This window comes from Lissotriton helveticus, chromosome 6 (genome assembly GCF_964261635.1).
Source record: "Lissotriton helveticus chromosome 6, aLisHel1.1, whole genome shotgun sequence".
NCBI classification, from domain to species: domain Eukaryota; kingdom Metazoa; phylum Chordata; class Amphibia; order Caudata; family Salamandridae; genus Lissotriton; species Lissotriton helveticus.
Window position 1 is genome coordinate 993,035,599 of NC_136067.1, and position 19,658 is coordinate 993,055,256.

Genomic DNA, 19,658 nt, shown 5'->3' on the forward strand with positions numbered 1-19,658 from the left:
ACCATGGTATAATACAGATACTTCATCATGTACAATATCAACAACAGACGACACAATATTATCTAATGTGTAAATTCTAGAGGAAAGCACGTTAATGCTATTGTCAACAACTGCAAGCACTTTCTCAAGATTCGCCTGATCAATAGCCCTAAGGCGTGAAGCAGCCTCAATCTGTGAGAGTTTCCAAATTTCATTGTAAACACCATATAACCACCTTTTCGACCTGCCACTAGCTGGGCCCTTAATGAAATCATTCAAATCCACGTCTGCATTCAGTTTGGAAAGGTGATACTTAACCGCAGGTAAAGTTGAATGTTTCAGCCAAGCTTGACACAACTTGCCAACAGAGTAAGAGGTGACAGTATGACTCAAATCAAAACGGGGATCAGATCTAACAGTCTTAAAACCGTCAGTTATATTTAAAAATCTTTTTTGGCAAGAATCAGCACTACGGTGCCAAAGCAGCCAACCCTTGGGATTCATACTGGAAATGTTAAAGGAGGAATTCAGAAGCAGAGCCTGTATTTCTCTAATGGACAATTTAGTAAAATTACTCCAATTCTCATATTCCTCCAACTCCGGGAAAGACGGGGTGTTCAACCTTTTAGATGTAGCCAATCCAAAGCATGTGGTCTGGGAAATGGTTTCATTTAAAAACCACATATGATTTGGGATGAGACATGCACGGTGCAAAGCCTCAGTGCCTTGTACCTGCCAGGCCCTTGAGCCCCAAACTGATTTAAGGTCTATGGTATCCTTCCATAACTCATACCCTCCAGTAACTAATTGATCCAGGAAGGCTTTTGAATATAACAATTTGGTATTTGTAAGTCGAACCTTGGACTGTGGCTGTTTGTGAAATTTAAAATAAAAGGACTCGGGATTGGACTGATTAAAGTCAGTGAAATAAGTATACTTTTTAAGAAACGTTTCTGAACTCCCTTGTGTTGGTGCTGGGCAATGTTCCCACTGAGTAAAATTAACCGCATCCCTTCGGGAAGATGTCTTGTGTAAGAAGTGATTGCCATAATGTTGGTAACAGAACAATTCACCATAATTAGCAGATTCTAAATATAAATCCTCAGCATCAAAAGCAGCATAATATTTCAAATCAGAAAACAAACTCTCCACAGCATTAACATCCCAATCATCAGAACGAATGTTTTGTTTCACCACATCCCCCATATTAACTCTTAGTACATTAGGGACATTAACGACTTCCGTTGGGCCATGAATCTGAAAACGAACTGCATCCCACGCGATTCCATCCAGAACAGGCCACGCTGTAATGTTAACCAAAGTCAAGTCTCTTTTTAATCTGTGTGTAGAATGTGAAGAGGAAAGTGGGGCCAAAGTTCCATTCAAATGAGTAATGCAAGTTCTCTCCTCGACATAGTGTCCATTCATAATCCGAAAAAAATAAAACACAAAACCAATTGACATAAAAAGGTAAACTGAAAAAAGGACCAGCCAAATGTATATCCAAGGAGGTATCAAAAAATGTTTTTTAAACAGGCTAGCATATAATGCAATTTTAGAGGGTTTTTTCGAGGCAAGGGAAGCAGAGTCAAATGAAAATCTGGATTCCGTGGCTAAACGAGCTTGCAGGTCAGGCATGGACAAATCAGTGGGGTATGTATAGTCTGTCTCATCAAGGTTAGTTACTGGTAAATTATTCAATAATGGACTGGAAACAGCAGGTAATTCGATGGCCACTTCAGGTTCATTATTAGAAGCAGTGGGCATAATTGAATTTCTCACAATGGAAGGACAGGAAACCGCCGGTGTCATGCTAAGAAGAATCGGCCACTCTGTGTATCTTGACATTGTCAATAGAAATAAACCTGTTTTCCTTACGACCTGGAAGTGGTGGTAAAATGACTGTTCTTGTGCCCTTCACTCCAAGCACTGGGACCGGAGCTCGATAGGAGGGACCAAACTCTTTCTTGTTGTCGATCTTCTCTCGAACCAGTTCTCCAACTTGGGGTAGCCAGCCAACTACCGGGATCTGCAACGCATCATCCGATGTGGAGGGCAAATGTTCCTTTTTCAAGAGTGTCTCTCGTCTTTTGTAGATTCTGTAAAACATTGCAATGTTCATCTGCGTCAAAGGAAGTGGCGCGAACCACCGAGTCTAGACCGTCAAGGTCAGGGACGAACATCTTGATGCCAAAGAGCATTTCGTATGGGGTCCGCCCACCCAGAGACCTTCTAGGGAGATTATTAAGAGCACGCTGCACGCCATAGAGATGAGCCAGCCAGTTTCTGCCAGTGCCTATAACTCGGGCTGTCAAAGATTGCTTTAAATCACGGTTCATTCGTTCAACTACACTATTACCCTCGGGTCTGTAGGGTGACGAAAACTTGACTTGGACCCCCATCGAAGTCATGGCATCCTTATACGCCTTAGAGGCGAAAGCCGGACCCTGATCCGAATGGAAGGTACCACAGGCAAAAATCCCTATAAAGATACGCAAATCTCTGATGACAGTCCGGGAATCAGCGCTGCGATGTGGCCATACCCAAACAAAGCGTGTGCATGAGTCAACTGCTACTAAGATGTATTTATACGCAGTATCAGATGAAAATGGACCGCAGTGATCTAAATAAACACAGCCTAGTGGTTTATTAGAAATGTACAACTGAGTCTGAGGCGGACGCGTAGCAGTTGAAGGTTTAATCTGCTGGCATATGTCACAAAGAAGGACATAATCACGCGTCTGTTTGTACAGTCCCCGCCACCAGAAACGTTGTTGTAGTTGCGTTACAGTGGCTGAGACGCCCGCATGCGCAGACGCCACACCTTCATGAGCCGCTGTAATCAAGTCTGTTCTGCGATCCGAGTTGGGAATCAGCCGTTCCCCAACATCAGGAATTGTCACAAAAGGAACTTTTTCGGGACTTAAGTGGTATTTATACTTCGAAGGGAATCCCGAAGGATGTTTACTTCCCTTCTCAGAGGCAGCAATCGCTGCCAAGATGTCGCTATCAATCTTGGTTTTAGACCTAGTAACTGCTGCAACTAAGTATGTAGATACTGCTGATTTCGCTGCTTCATCAGCAAGCGAGTTGCCAAAAGCGTGAACTCCCACGCGCTGATGACCGAGAGTATGAATCACATAAACGAGTGGCAACATAGCCTTAAGCTCTGCCACTCGAACCCAGATCATTTTATGTTTTATTGTGCTACCCTTGGAATCATGAAAATCATTTTGAATCCAAAAGAACAAGTTTTCATTGTAAGACTGGACACAGTAGTAAAAATCACTTACAATTAGAGTAGTAACACTTGGATCTGCGTACTCCAAAGCTAGTAAGAGAGCACGAAGCTCTGCCAATTGTGCGGTGCAATCGCCCAGGGGCAACGTGTGTACCTCCCTGGAAATGAACTCATCATTCAACATAGCACCGACCACAATGGCGCATGCGGAAACGTAGGCATGTTTAGAGCCATGCGCAACCTACGCCGACCCATCAGTGTAAATGATGCAATGGAAGTCCTCCAAAGGTCGCATCGCCAGAGGAGCAGGGTGAACGAATTCATACTGCAAGAACTCCTGCGACCGTAAGGAAGCGTCAAAAATAAACATGACATCCGAGGATGACAATGACGCAGCCCACTGAATCCACCGAGGGTGCAAAGCTTTTGAATTTGGTACACTGGCTTTCGTGACTGCCTCCAAATGAGGACAGGGTGTTACCACTAGCATGCGTTTCCCCTGTGACAGAGCTCGTTCCTTTAGAATAGCCATCTGTACAGCAGTTAAAACCTTTTCTATGGTGGGAAACCGCATCTCAGCCTAGGTGTACAAGTGTGACTTGTAAGCAATAGGTACTGTGTCACCTTCATTAAAAGTGAGGTACGTGAAACCCACCGTCCCAGGAATTATTCTTATGACCAGGTTGGTGTGGTTATCACGAGTCAGTAAATATTTAGAAGGGAGCAGATCAGCCTGCAAGGATTGCAAAATGGCTGAATGCTCAGGCAGCCAGCATGATTTTGAGAAAGTTGGTTGTATCAAAGCATACAAAGGCTTGATACGCTGGGCATATTCCGGAATGTAAGTCCTACCGAAATTCAAAAAGCCCAGTAAAGACTGTAATTTTTTCAGTGTTGTTGGAGCGCGCAATTGTGCGCACTTCTCTAAGAAGTGAGGAGCCAAACCTCTACCTTCATTGTTGAGCTCATAGCCCAAAAACAACACTGTGTGTTCAGCAATGTGCGATTTTGCAAAGTTGAATTTGTAACCCATGTCTGCGAAGTTGCAAACAAGAGAATTCACACGACACAGATGCTCCCAAATATCGTCGTCTGTGAGATATATGTCATCCACATACGAAAAAGCATCAGGGTCTAGTGCCTCCAGAATAGAGACAATTCGAGCGGTAAATATACCAGGACTATTCTTGTAGCCCATTGGAAGACGCCGGAATTGCTTTTGGACTCCAGCGCTTGTAAAACTGGTCCATTGGGAGCTAAAGCTGTCCAATGTGTGGGCATAAAAACCATTGGATATGTCAAGCGTTGTCTTGAAACGCTTACGCACGAGACTATCCACTAGGGCAGAGCCGTGGGTATTCTGTACTGCACAGTTACGGCAATGCGAGTTCAAATGCCGGTAATCCAAAACCAAACGATATGATCCGTCAGGTTTATTCACAGTAAAAAGGGGATTATTCATCGGTGACACACACGTTTCAATAACTCCCTGATATTCCAATTGTTCAAGGATTTCCGCGACGGAAGATTTTGCTTCACGCCGAATGGGATATTGAGGTTGAGGCTGCGGCTGAGACCGCAACGGAATTTCGTGGCAAGGCGACAATTTATCCCAACCACATTGGTTACGGTACAGAGCCGGCGCGAGAGCCCGAGCCCACTCGTCTGCAAAATGCTGCGCATGCTCTTTCGAGACAGTGTTCGCGAAACTGGGTAGGATTACCTCCTCCCCTCGCGGCGCCGCGAGCACAAAAGGTGGGGGCCAGTCAGCCTCCGAAAGTAAAATATCATATGTAGAAGACAGATTCTCCCAAAATACACCTTTAACGGTACGCTGTATGTCACCTTCAATTAACAGGACAATTTCATATAGTCTTTCAGGGGGAGCAAGTCTCGTATCCGCTGTTTCTATCACAACGTAGACTTCAGTCGCTGTCACCCTCAGTAGTGGACGCAGCGCCTCTCTGACTATGGTTATCTCCGCCGCGCTGTCCAGCAAGGTCAGAGCCCACGTCAGATTCCGAAGCCGCGTTCTCACTATCTGTGGCATATCGATGCGCTGTTAAGGCTGCGACTTTCTTTTTCGCAAACTGCGGACGCCGAGGCGTAGAATCCTCCTGCTTCACTGCGCCGTCCGTCTGGCGGGACTGACCACGTCCTTGTTGGCCACCACGTCCACGTCCACCCCCTCCTCCTCCACCGGTTTTCTGGGCCGATGTGTCCTGAAAGGAACGAGGAGAGCGTTGATCAGAACCCTGAAAACGATCAGGTGATTTAATCATCGCGCGGTCGCGCAAATCATAAACTTTTTCGGATGGCGCAGGAGCTTGTATTGCAGGAAAAGAACCCTGAGTCTGCATTGTCTGCTTCCCCTGTGTCTGTTTTTTAGGCCAATTTTGTTTCTTGGACTTTGGCTGGGCATCTGTCACTGCAGATTGCCCCTGTGGTTGTTTTTTCTCCTTCACTGGAAAATATTTCAGACCTCTACTTGTGCGGCCAATCGTTTTATAAGCGGCCACCACAATCTTTGCTAACTGGCGGGGTTTGTCGGCATCGGGCAGAGCAGCCAAAGCATTCGACACCTGAAAGTTAACTGCATCTCCTTTAACATTGGAGAGAATGAGATCACTTACAATCTCAAAAGAACCACACAGGCGCATACCCAATTCCACCGCTGCCTCTGGACCGTGATCATTCTGAACACGTCTAATGATTTCAGGCAGGGCATTCATAGACGGGGTGCCGAAGCACCTCGTATAAACTGCCGCAAAAGTTTTTCCCCAGCTTTCACAGTCAGCAAGTTCAGGAGTAATATCCTTCGGTAGAGTAATCGTCAACATTCTATGTTTATCAGCAGGAGTAGAATTCGGAAAAACCGCCTCCAGTTGATCAAACTTCTCCGCTAGCCAGAATGGGAAGTCATCGTTGTCAACAGGACGCGCACCAAAAACCGAATTTACCATCACTGGATTGAGACGCATTCCGCCTCGTTCCATGGGAGCGGCCGCACCCCCCTGGGGACCACCAGGAAGATGTCGACCAATGTATTGCACTAAAGCACGAATCACGGAAATGGAAACTACATGCAGCCTGCGAATTTCTGCCAGGGTACAAGCCCCGTGATTCGGGTGCGGGGTAAAGCCACCCAGCGCAGGCCAATTAGTACCTGGAATTGAGAGTGGACCTAACCTCGCACGGGACAAAGAGTGGGGGAGGGCGCCATCAAACCAAACTCGATGCTGCCAATGATCAATAGGTATTTCCAATGCCCTGTATGGCGTATATTCAGCCGGGACATCCGAGGCGGTGTAGGAGTGGTACAAACCAGAATTAGCGTCCACAGCCGGAAACGTAACCCAAGAGTAAAACAACTCGTAAGGAAACGCCGGACCTGCACTTACCACGAAAATCACAGCCATCCCATCTACTGGGACTTGGTACGTCTGAAGATGGTTGCGTACCGCTACGCGACTATGCTGCGCAATAGCCACCGCTGCCGCCATTACAGAATTGGAAACAAGAAAACACAAAGAATACTTTGTAGCACAACTGGGTAGTAATTCAAAGAAACCGTTTGAGTAAGAATCAAGCTTGAATAAAGACCTATTTCAAAAAATAGGTAGGTTTCACCAACACCCCGTTTTCCGGAAACGGATGTGAAGGGGTTAAGGCATGAACGATAAACTACTCGAGTGTCATGATATAAGACCACCGAAACCGTTGGGCGCCATGTTGCAGGGTTTCTGTACTCACACAGAACTGTGCACAGAGGAGTGGAACCTCGGCAAATTAGGGTGTCCCAAAACTTACCTTAGCAACCAACTCACCCCTTACCGAGCTAGCTACAGTGTCTCATTGGACATATCAAACTCCCAATGTTTAGACAAACCAGAACATGAACTTACAGTACCTCAGGGTACGTGGGACTCATGAACACTCTTTCGTTATATTATCATTACAAACCAGAACATGGAGTAAAGAAGACACATGTGCATTTGAAATGTTTATTTACTAATGCCGTCTTCTCAGGCGCAGTATCTTTGATAATACAAGTATACTTATTATCAGTAGCAAAATTATCAGCATAGTTACTAAGACATAAAAAGCGAATGGTGACAGCATGTTAACATGCTGTAATGAATAAGAGTTAACAACACTTATATCTCACCCTCCCTAACACATATATTATATTATTATCTAAGAAGGTCTCTTTGGGTTGTTTTAGGGCGGGCCCATACCTTAGTGTCCTAGCATGAAGGAATCACATCAGCATACACCAGCTCTCTCTGCATGTGCACCGCATCAAGTGTGTTAACAATTCTCGTGCAAAGCAATATCAATCCCGCCTCAAGCCCAAGTTGGCAAAGGCTGCACTTGTGTTATGACTATGAAGGCGTGGAGATCAGACCTCATAACAATTCCATATCGTGTTGCTCCTGAAACTTCAGCACTCTCCGTGCAGACATGTTTTATTAAACAAAGCAGATATCAGAGCAATAACATATTATTCTCACATTCACCACGGCAAACTACTAGGTTGAAAGCTAAGTCAACAAATGAGGGTCGTGTGCAGAAGTTGCAAGAAAGGAAAAATGGCGTTTAAATCTCAAACGTACCTATGCTAACTTAACACGATATAGGGATATATAGGAGTTATACAACAATATTATGCACTTGGTGGGACAAATTTGTGGAACTCGCTGTTCCAAATGCCATAAAGGAATGGCGCATATGTTCTATGTTGGCATCTAATTACCCACTTTGGTTCAAACTGATATATTTCTTGATATCATTGTCAACTGATATTCAGAAATATAAGTAAACATTCCAAAATACAGTTTATTGCAGACTACATAACCTTGGATATTGAAAACCCGAGTGTGGTATCCTGTACTAAATCATTTTCAGTATTTCTTCTTTACCCATTGTAAGAACATTCAGGCATTGTAAGAACCCCCCGTATATGGCATGTTTATCTTAGAACTCTGTGCTCTCTGAACTCCTGACTAGAATGTATTGATTTAAATGTGAGAGCAGTTGTACTGGAGCCAGGTCTGAAGAAGTCTAGGAGGCTGAGGTGTGAAGAACATCTTGGAATAAAGACTAATTTATTAACTTTTCATTTGTGGTAAATTGAACTTAACGATGGCGACGAGGATGGGGTGAATGACTTTATTTAGCAACTATCTTTCTGCCTAACTGTGTTGCTTGGATGAAGACTCTGACACTAGATTTTATGTTGGCTGCTACACATTTGTACACTACGGATGAGATTGTTGAATTTCTACCTCATTCTCTGTATTGTTGGAAGAGACTTTGGTTTGCTTCGAGTTTACGCCCAAAGTTGTGAGGTGCAAACTTCCTTGTATGTGTGCCGCTGCCACTTGGGATTCAACTTTCGTATTCTACAGTGCACATGAAGTTCAAGTCTCGTTTTATTTCTGCCGCTACCGCTTGGGACTGAACACATTTGTGCTTCGTACATCTGTCGCGCGTTGTCTGTCAATTTCATTTGCAGCTCTGCTGGCGTTTACGGCCTCGCTGGCGTTTGTTTCAGACAGATACTTGTTTACTTTTGACTTCACTGTTAAGGCGCACAAAACACTTAGCTTCTAACATGCTCAAAGTATTCCACAGCTGCGCGAGCAAACAAACCTACCTCGATCCATTACTCTCGAGTCAACGATTCTCCTGCTTCTGTCTTCAACCCCTCCCTCATTCTTGCTGATGATGTCACTTCCTTCTCTTCCCGAAGACTAGACTGCTAACCCTCCATTTTATACAGAAAAGTAGCCCATTGCGAGGAATCTAGAACTCATCTTTGTTCTTGACTATTCTACAGGAACTTCATTCTTATCCTTTATTTGTGAGGTCTATGTGGAACAATTCTTCTCTAAAGGAACCCTCTTCACCAAGACAATTGAACATTCTTCAACTGGAGGGCTTTGTCTTCATGGGAAACATTCCATTCTTTTTAACACAAATATATTTTTGAAAAACCTCAGTGACAGGCGCACCTCTAGACTGTCAATCCCGTTTTAGTACATTCAACTACAAACAAAACAAACTCTTCAATATAATACAATTGTATCGTTTAGCTGTAAAGTATAAATACTTATTCAGTATTTGCATTACCCTTCTTCTTTACAGGTGGATTCTCAGGTATCAAACTTCTACCGGAGTTTATTCATCATTTAATTATTTATTCAGATATATTATATTTTTTGGTGCTAATTTCTGTTTTATTTTACAAAATGCACAACGTACCACCTCCTCCATTTTTCTTATTGAATCCTGGTGATCCTCCCATTCCCTGGAAACAGTGGAAAAATGTCTTTTCACACTAGGCTCGTGTATGTGGCGTTTCACTTAGTGCCGAAAGGAAAATGTCTCTCCTTCTTCACTGTTTATGTTCAGAAGGACAAGAGATTTTCCAACATCTTCCACAGTTGTCCACAGAAGAAGCAGATGATCTCAAGGATTATGAGATTTGTTTAAAAAGACTAGACTTACATTTTCTACCTAAGGTATCGACAGTTTTAGAAAGACATCGTTTTGGAAAACATATGCAGAGAAAGAGAGAGAATGTTGAAGACTATATCACTATACTAAGAAAGCTAGTGTCTACATGTAATTTTGGCACAAACTATGAATGAATGAAACAAGATTTCTAAAGTGCCTGGTTACCCATAGGCCTCCCCGCGCTATTTCCTGCTTACACACTATGCTGTAAGCCAATCATTTAGGGAAAAGTTGTGTTTTGATCTGTTTCCACAAGATGAGGTAGTTAGGTTGTGCACGGATCTGCAGAGGAAAACTGTTCCAGATTTTAGCCACATTATGGGAAAAAGGCAGCCACCACTTCGTGCTCTGTTAATTGTTGGTGTTGACAATAAATATTTAGTTTCCGACCTTAGGGCTCTATTTGGGCGGTACAGATGGATAAGGGACTGAATAGCCAAGGATCCTTTGCCTGCAAGTGCCCTATGGGCTATACATAATGCCTTAAACGGAATGCGCTCACGGATGGGGAGCCAGTGTAGAAATGCCAAAGCTGGTTTAGCTGAAGAACACTTTGGGATGTTCATGAGCATACACGCCACGCAATTTTGAACAACTTGTAACTTTCTCATAGAAGAGCAAGGGGCTCCAAGATAAAGTGCATTAGCATAGTCAAGACTGGACAGGATGAGAGCCTGAACTAGGACTCTTCTTGCTTGATAAGAGAGTAGTGGGAGCACTTTACGGACCATTCGATATTCCCAAAACATGCAGCTACTTTTTGCCCTTGCTCTTTAAAATCAAGGTTCTGATCGAGCCAATCACCCAAGCTTTTCATCCTGTCTTTAGGGGAGGGGGCAGGACCAAAAGAGCTAGGCCAGAGTAGCCCAAGATTTGTCTTTTCTTTATTCCCTAGGAGCATTAGTTCAGTTTTTGATCCATTGAGTTTCATATATGAATCTTCCATCCACCTTGATACTTTGTCCAGGCAGAGGGCGAGACCAGAGCTGGAAGGGTCCCGTTGGTTGAAAGAAACAACCAACTGGGTGTAATCAGCATATGTGATGCTCTGGATTCCGAACTGTAGCCCCACCTCCGCCAGAGGCCTCAAATAAACTTTAAAAAGTGTGGGGCTCAAGGAAGAACCCTGGAGGACCCTACAGTTAAGAAGTCTGGGCTTTGAGGATATGCCTTCTTCAAAAACTTCGAAGGATCGATCTTCTAGAAATGACTGCATCCAATTAAGCATGGTCCCAGCAATTCCCACCTCCCTTAGCCTTTTTATCAACAGTCTGTGGTTGACCATATCGAAGGCCGTACTTAAATCTAAAAGAATGATGGCCGTGCAGCCTCCAGCATCTAGGATTTTCCTAGACTCTTCCACTACCACCAGGAGAGCCGTCTCGGTGCCCTGTTGGGGTCTGAAACCCATCTGAGAAGGATGGAGATGGTTATTACTCTCCAAGAAGGCGGATAATACAAAGTTCACATATTTCTCAGTGATCTTGCTGATAACTGGCAACAAGGAGATGGGACGGTAATTGCTCCAAACTTCCGAGTCCAGAGTTGTTTTTTTCAGTAAGGCTTTACCCATAGTCCGTTTCCACAGTGAGGGGACCATCCCTGAGGAAAAAGAGGCATTGATCAGGTCAAGGATTACTGGAGAAGGAGTTTTAGAGGCCAAGTTCAAGATGTTAGGAGGGGCAGGGGCAGTGGGGGAGCATGGACGGGTTAAGTGGAGGGATTTCCTCAATTAGGCCAACTCTCCCTTTATACAAATTATCCTGCTCTCCGATATGTAGTTGAGATGTTATTTGAGGGAAGGAGGAATAAATGGTTTGGATATTACTGGAGAAGAACTCTCCTATAGCATTACATTGCGCCAAAGTATCTTCCGATACAATAGGGGAAGAGGGTATGGTAAGTATGCCCTTAGCAATGCGAAAGATTTTGCAATGGGGATTTTCAGCTGCTAGAATTCTTTCTTCATAGTATAGAGTTTGGGCAAATTGAATTTCAGTTTAACAGGTTTTTATAGCCTCTCTATAAGTTTGTTTATGACTGGCAGAAAAATCCTTCCTCCATTTCCTTTTGACTCGCTTGCAAATATTCTTAAGTTTGCGTGGTTTCGGGGAATACCACGGATTCCGCTTGGTGTCTACCTTGTTAAATGTCATTTTATTAGGAAGGACAGAGTTCAATGATGATTCCACCGAGTTGTTAAATTTGTTTTATACAACGACAGGATCAGAGTCGGAGGTGGGTCTGGAATTTTCCAGGGTTGTTACCCATGGTTCAATTGGTAATTTAGACCATGTACGTGAGCATTTCCTATTTCCCATGGTCGCTGTGAAAATAGCTTGCGGAATCGAAGTAAAAGAAATTAAAAAGTGGTCGGACCACAGCAGCCTAACTGGGTCTCTAACTAAAAGATTCTCCAAATTGAAGAAAATGGGGTCCAGTAAGTGGCCTTTGGTGTGGGTAGGGCCAACTACTTTTTGTGTGAGTTGAAATACAGCTAGCTCATCAATTAGGTCCCGCACATCTGATTGTAGGACGTTCTCAAAATGGAGATTTAGGTCCCCTAGCAGCGTAAAGTTTGCACTAGCACTAGCCAGATTGGCTGCTGTCTCAAAGAGCTCTTTATTAAATTGATTGAGGGGTCCTGGGGGTCTATAAATCAGAATCCCCGAAAATGTGCAGATGTGGGCTATACAAATTGCGAAGGCAAGGCTTTCGCAATCCGTTAGCGGGCTTGCGGTGATGCGACAATCAAATTCAGATTTATGAATAATCACAAAACCACCACTCCTTCCTGTGCCCCTGTCAAGCCTCTGAATAACATAGCCAGATGGGAGTGCTTGGGCAATAGAGAAGTTAGCCTCATTGTTAAGCCAGTTTTCTGTTAAAAACAGCCTCTGGGCTTTCTTCCTCAAGCAGTAGGTGAATTTATAAGACATGCTTCTGCATAGATCGACAGTTGAGTAAAAACATTTTGAGCCCCATATTGTGATTGATGACTGGAAGAGGCCTAATCCTCGGGCAAAAGCTGAATAAACAATGGGACAGTAGCTAGAATTGCTATTGGGCAATATATGATGTAAGCACTTACTCAGGGGTGCGCCCATCCAACCTTTTAGCTGTTCTGAGGAGTAAGAACATGAATCGTTGTCAAAACCGGAAGAATTCCTGGCACCGGACGGGCGCAGGCGGGCTTGCCTTTGGCGCGTCCTTCAGCGCGGCCGCTCAGCGCCCATGCTTTTATCCCCCACCACAGTTCCCGTCTGCTCTATGTCCCGCCGCTGCGCCTTCCTGAGATACCGGAAGTGCAGTGGTGAGAGTGGTCCCCATCACCTGTGCCTGGCCCAGGAGAGTGGAAAACAGCAAAGGTAGGCTATACATTACCCTTGAAGAAAGACCAAGAGGTCAGTTTATGCTAGTATGTATGTTAGATAAGATCGAAGAAGCTTGTTGAGAAAAAGATAATCCATCTCTTTCAGAGGTAATCACCATAGGAAAGTCATGTGAACATACCAAAGCATGTGTAGCAGAACTTAAAAAAAGAGATGAGGATGGGCAAAAAGAATGAAATGTAGAAGTAATCAATAAGTTCCAAAATAAACAAAGCACTGCAACTAATTTCCAAGAGAATAAAAGTTGGAAGGATAATCCACTGTTTAGCAAAAAAATTATAGTAGAGATATTGTTAATTCAAGAAAGTTTCAAGGTACTTGTTATGGATGTGGGGAACATGGACACATGGAAAATTTTAAAGACTGTATTGGGTGGAAAGCCACATGTAAGATATGCAAAAAAGAGGTCATGTGTCAAAATGTTGTAGGGATGAACATTTGAAAGATAGGGTTACTCCATACAAACTTGATATCAAAGCCAATGGTTATGGAGGTGAACCCATCAAACGGGATATTTCAATAGTAAGATTGACTTTAAGGACAGGTGCATCTCTGGGAAAGTGTTTGTCATGGAGAGGGGCCATTCCCTGATCAGTTGGATACATCAAAAAGATCTCAGGGTTATACTTGATCCCAATGAAACTCCCTCTGTGAGGTTAAAAGAGGATGAATTTAGTGGTGTACGTAGAAGTCAAGCAACAAAACTGTTGAACCACTCAGACAGGTCCAGGCAAATAGTTCTACATTTAAAGAAGAGTTTCCTGAAGTCTTTGATGAGCATTTTGGATGTTTGAAAGGTTATTTCCATAAGATAAGTCTAAAAAACAATGCAGTACCAGTTGTTACTAAAGTGAGAGGCGTGCCTATCAAAATTGGAGATAAAATAAAAATTGAACTGGATGCAATGTTGAATGGTGGTATCATCACTGAAGTTGAAGCCACAGAATGGTTAGCTCCAGGTGTTATGGCCCTTACAGCTAATGCGGAGTCTAGGCTTTGCATAGACTTAAGAGAACTTAACAGGTGTGTGGGAGTAGATCACAAGCCATTACCGAACATATCCGAGATGTTATCCTTGTTAGAAGGAGATAAGTTATTCTTCTCCATTGATTTGGCATCAGCATATCACTAAATAATACTACATACTGATTCTCAAGATCTGACAGCATTCATTACTCCTTTTGGCACATTCAAATTTCTCAGAATGTCGTTCGGACTCATATCTGCAGCAGCAGTTTTTCAAAGAATGATGGAGCATATCTTCAAGGATGTCAAAGGGATTAAGATCTATCAAGATGACATATTAGTCTTTGGGTGCAATGTTGAAGAACATGATAAAAGTGTGGGAGAAGTTTTGAGTAAATTAAAGTACAATGGTCTTACTCTTAAAGCCAAAAAAATGCAAATTCAATCTCACTGAAATTGATTACTTAGGACACAAGATCTCTGGTTCTGGCATCAAACCCAAGAAAGAGTTGGTTGATACTATGAATAGTATGGCCAGTCCTAGTAATAAGGAGGAAGTAGTCATATTTTTGGGCATGTCTGAATATTATACGAAATTCATACCCAATTTTGCAGATAAAACGTTTAGCATGAGACTTCTTTTGAAGAAAGATGTGGGTTTTACTTCGAATTCAGAATGTAAACGTGAGTTTGTTTTAGTGAAACAGCTATTGTACAAAGCCACTTGTCTTAACAGTTTAAATTCTAAACAAGATATTGTGGTCATGACTGATGCTAGCGCTGTAGGATTGGGAGCTGTCATGATTCAAGAAGATCAAGGTGTGGAAAATAACATTTTATTCTTATCCAGGAGTTTGAGAGGTACAGAATGTAATTATTCTGTGATAGAAAAAGAGGCGTTAGGAATATTTTGGGCATTAAGAAAACAATTAAAACTGACCACAAGCCATTAAGAGAGATTTTTTAAAAGAAAGGTCTGGACAATTTATCCTCTAGAATCAGGAAATGGGTGGTTTCTCTTCAGAGGTGTGATGTTTGTGTCGTATATGTTCCACGTGTGAAGAATAACTTAGCTGATTGCTGCTCACGCTTGGTTGATGAAAGAGATTCTAAAAATGAAGAGCAAGGAAGTAAACAGTCAGATGATTTTGATGACTATGCTGTATGTCTTGTAAATTACAGCACAATCAAAGAGGATGTAAGGATGGATGAGCTTGGAAAAGATACCTTATTACAAGCTGTGTTGTGTGGCATTGGAGGAGGCTGGAACAAACACTCTAAACTGGATGAAACCCTTAATGGCTATTTTCGGCTGAAGGATGAACTAGCATGTCAGAGTGGTCTTTTAGTGAGAGGTACAAGATTGATTCCTCCAACTAATCTGAGGATGCAACCAATTGAATGTGCCCATGAAGGTCATCCGGGCATCTGCAAAACACATGAAATACTTAGACAAGCATACTGGTGGCCAGGTATGGATATATGCGTAGAAAGATGTGTGAGAGAATGTGTAGAGTGTGGAAGGAGTGACAAAGCTCTGAAACTCCGAGTTCAACCCATGACATTGAGGCAACTTTCCAAAGAAGCTTGGTATGAGGTTGTTATCTGCATTTTAGGTCCCATTAGACACACTAGTGTGGACAAATATGTTATTGTGCTATTGGATGTATTTTCTAGGTGGCCTGAAGTAAGAATCACAAACTCCATAGAAACTAAAGACCACATATGTTTTCTTAATAATATTTTTGGAAAGGAAGGTTTTCCCTCAACTTTGTTGTCTGATAATGTTGTCCAATTTATATCTAAGGAAATGGCCACATTTTTAGGTGACAGAGGGATTGTTCACAAGAAATCTTCTCTTTATCAGCCAGAAACAAACAGAATTGTTGAGAAGTTTAATACCGTACTTAAAGAAACTATCCAAAGGGCCCTGTTGAGGTACTGGGTTTTTAGGAACCGGTACCGAACCGGTAACCCAGCGGTGCCAGGGGATCAACACACCAAAGACCTCGGGTTCTCCTGAGTCAGACCCACAGAAACTTCAGAGTCTTCCAGGTGAAGTCAAAGATTAGTTTATTGGCTGCAACCAAGGTGACAGGGTCCTAGAAGTACAATACCAGTATATTCAGGAGACTGCACACCTTCACAAAGTTAGGCTTCTCTTCTTATACACAACATTTACCCTTTGGCGAAACATTCCTTGGGTGCGCGGTATTTCATTTATGGTTACTGATTACAAAAAGAAAAGCAGAGTCATGATGACATGTACATATTTCACGTCGTGCTGCCCATAACAAATCATCCGGCAAGGCCCAACATTTCATCAGATATCGCTGGACCCCTAATAAAAATGGTCACCTCCCCACCATAAAATAAGTGAGGAGAAAGGAGTGAAGAAAGATGTGAGCGAGATATGGCAGGTGTGCGTGCTGAAATGGCTTTATGGCCGGTTGGGCCTAGATACTATCTTGCTTGGCCACTGGGAGGGAACTGACCTAACGAGCTCGGCCTGGGGCAATGGTTCTAACTTGTACTGGGGTCAGGAAGAAGTCGATTAAGGAGTACGTGTCCTTGTGGAATCAAATTCGACTGGATTAAGGCCTATGTAGAGGGCAACATGCAACTAAGGGTTCAGAAGGTAAATGACGATTTCGAGGTGTAATTGTCACTCGAATATACTGAAAATACATGTGCTTGATGTACTCGTCATTTCCGGTCTTTTGATACCAAATTCGTCCTATTTCGACGAAGTTTTTATTCTCGAGTCCGGTACTATTACGGATCCATATTTATCAGAACCACAGACCCTCCTTTTGCCCTTACATAGGCAATTAATCTATCCTCATGTTAATCTGAGTCCAGATCTATATTCCTAAAGTCATTGAGGTGTTGCTGCAACATCATTCTAGTGCTGAGTTCGTGTCTTGACACAGGCTTCCTTACACATGATGTAGCACAGAGGCCACATATTGCAGGAGCACACTGTATGCATAGACAGAACAGGAAAAGAATGGCTAAGACCATCCCAATGACCATCAGAATTTTCCATCCCCAGGCAGATATCAGTTCCCAGAACCATCCCATTAATGACCAATCTCCTTTATCCACATGAATGGACTCGGAAATCTTATGTAGTTTGGAGATGGCCCTGTACACTGTTGGAGCATTATCTGGAATAAAAATGCAACAACTGGACTGGATCAATTTGCATACTCCACCCCGGTCCGCAAGTATTACATCCAAAGCGACCCGGTTCTGAAGGGAAATCAGTCGATCCGACTGGAGCTCAGCAGTCAGGTTACTAAGGGCACCGGCAGTCTCAATCACGGTGGATTCAACTACCCTCGTCAATTGCCTTATGTTTCTGCTGTTAACCATGGCTCCCCAGAACGGCAGAATACCCATTGCGAAGTCACCAAATTCTTGACCCGCAGTGTCTTCTTTACTCAAAACACCTCTAACTACCCTTGTCCGATGGTAATCCGCCGCTGCTGTGTGGGTGGGGGGTAACAGGAATGAAACAAAACATGAGCCCGAGAAGTCAGGGGGCAACCATGTATAGGCTCTATTGTGGCAGATGAAATAAGTACCCTTTGCGGCTAAAAAGGCAGGGGAAGTCTGAGTTCCAAAAACATACGTTTCTGTGCAGACACTCTTCCCTATCTGAGCTCTGGGATTCCTACCAATACCTTGCAGACACAGGTGACCTTGATGGGGTACGATCCAGATAGGGGACGATCTCTTGGCTTGCTGTTTCTCACTTAATGTAGTGCCATATCCGGTCACATTCCAACCTACATATGCAAGTATCTCATCATCTGGGGTATCTTCGTAAGAAGTCACTTCCTTGATCATGTCAACTATACCTTTCACTAGGGCGCTAGTCTTGAGGTTGTCTTTTACAGAACGTAGGGGTTGGATTTCTCGTGCATATATGAACATTGTCCTATATGCCCATACTGACCCATTGCGACTAAATGGCAGGACCAAATAGGGGATACCTCTATCCGTGGTGTGGGGCATGAGACCACACACCCAACAGTTGGTTGTGTTCATTACAAGTTGGTGTTGGTGTAATAGCTGAACGAAGGAGTTATTAATGAACTCTAATCTCCTATTTGATTCGTGGTCAGGCAAAGAGTGGAAAGAATGAGAGGAAACAGTAGGGGGAGGTATGGGTGATGTAGTAGGCGTGAATGTCATATGAGAAGAGAATAAAACATAGCTTATCAAAAACACCATTACGCTAAATATCATAAAAATACACATCATTATAAAAATTTTCTTTCTCATTGTTTTCAAAAGCCTCTGCTTAAAGTTCATCTGTCTGGCAGTTCTCTCCACATCAGGAAACTCCATCCTCTCTAAGGTGCTGCCCGCGGCGGTAGGTTGTTTCTGCTAAAGGATGCTTCCGTCAGTCTAGGGTGGCTCCCTTCGACCAACTGGAACCAGCAACCTATTGTTGTCAGCTGCACCCAAAAGTCTTTAGTCAACCGCGACCCTAGCAGCGGAACCCGGATGGCGGTTCGAAAAAAACAAAAATAAGCAAGTTACCTAGATGGGAGAATCTGCATTTTCAAAATAGCATTTTGGAAGGAAAAAACTTATTATTTTATTAGTCCACAGGTTTTTCTCTCGGATCAAAAAAATAGATCACTTTTACTTTAGTCTGTTTTTCTCGGTCGCAGATTATAGCGTCTTTTCCCGGGTGCTGTCTGGTCCGGAAATAGTAGCTCAGGTTCCACAGAGTTCAATTGTTCTGATGGCGGCGTAGTTTCTTGAAAAATGTTTCCACTTCCACAATCACGTTTAGCTTCTTTTACGCGTTCATCAGTTGTGCGCTTTGAGTCAGTGCCTCCTGTCCGGACCCACTGGTCATGTGGCAGAGGGAAAGGTATTTTCTTACAGTGGATCCCGTGGACCCAATTGGCCTTCCCCTCCACTTTAACAGTCGACCTTGTAGACAGGAGGACGAGGTGAGGTCCGGTCCATCTGGGCTGGTCGTTTCTTGTCCTCTGGAAATTCTTGACCAGAACCCAGGAGCCAGGGTCAATGGAGTGACCCGGTGTCTCGGAAACCGGAGGCAAGGTGTTGTGGACCTGTTGATATAAAACACGCAATTTAGCCGTCAATTCATACAGATAGTCGAGCAAAATGGGGTGTTGCAGCTCGCTAAACTTCGTGGGCCTAGGCACTCCCCATATGTTGGCTGGCCGACCAAAGACTATTTCATAGGGGCTGAGTTTCATTCGCGAATGCACAGTCATTCTGGTGGATAGGAGTGCTAAGGGTAGAGCGTCGGGCCATTTAAGACCCGTGCTCGCTTGGATTTTGGCCAATTTAAGTTTAAGCGTGCCATTGTAACATTCCACTAATCCAGCTGATTGGGGGTGATTTGCAGCGTGGAACTTCTGACTAATGCCTAGCCCTTCACACACTCGTTTCATCACACAACCCACAAATTCACTTCCGTTGTCCGACCAGACCATTCTAGGCATTCCGAACCTGGGGAAGAACTCTTTCACAAGGGCTTTCGCTGTGGACAAGGCAGTATTGTC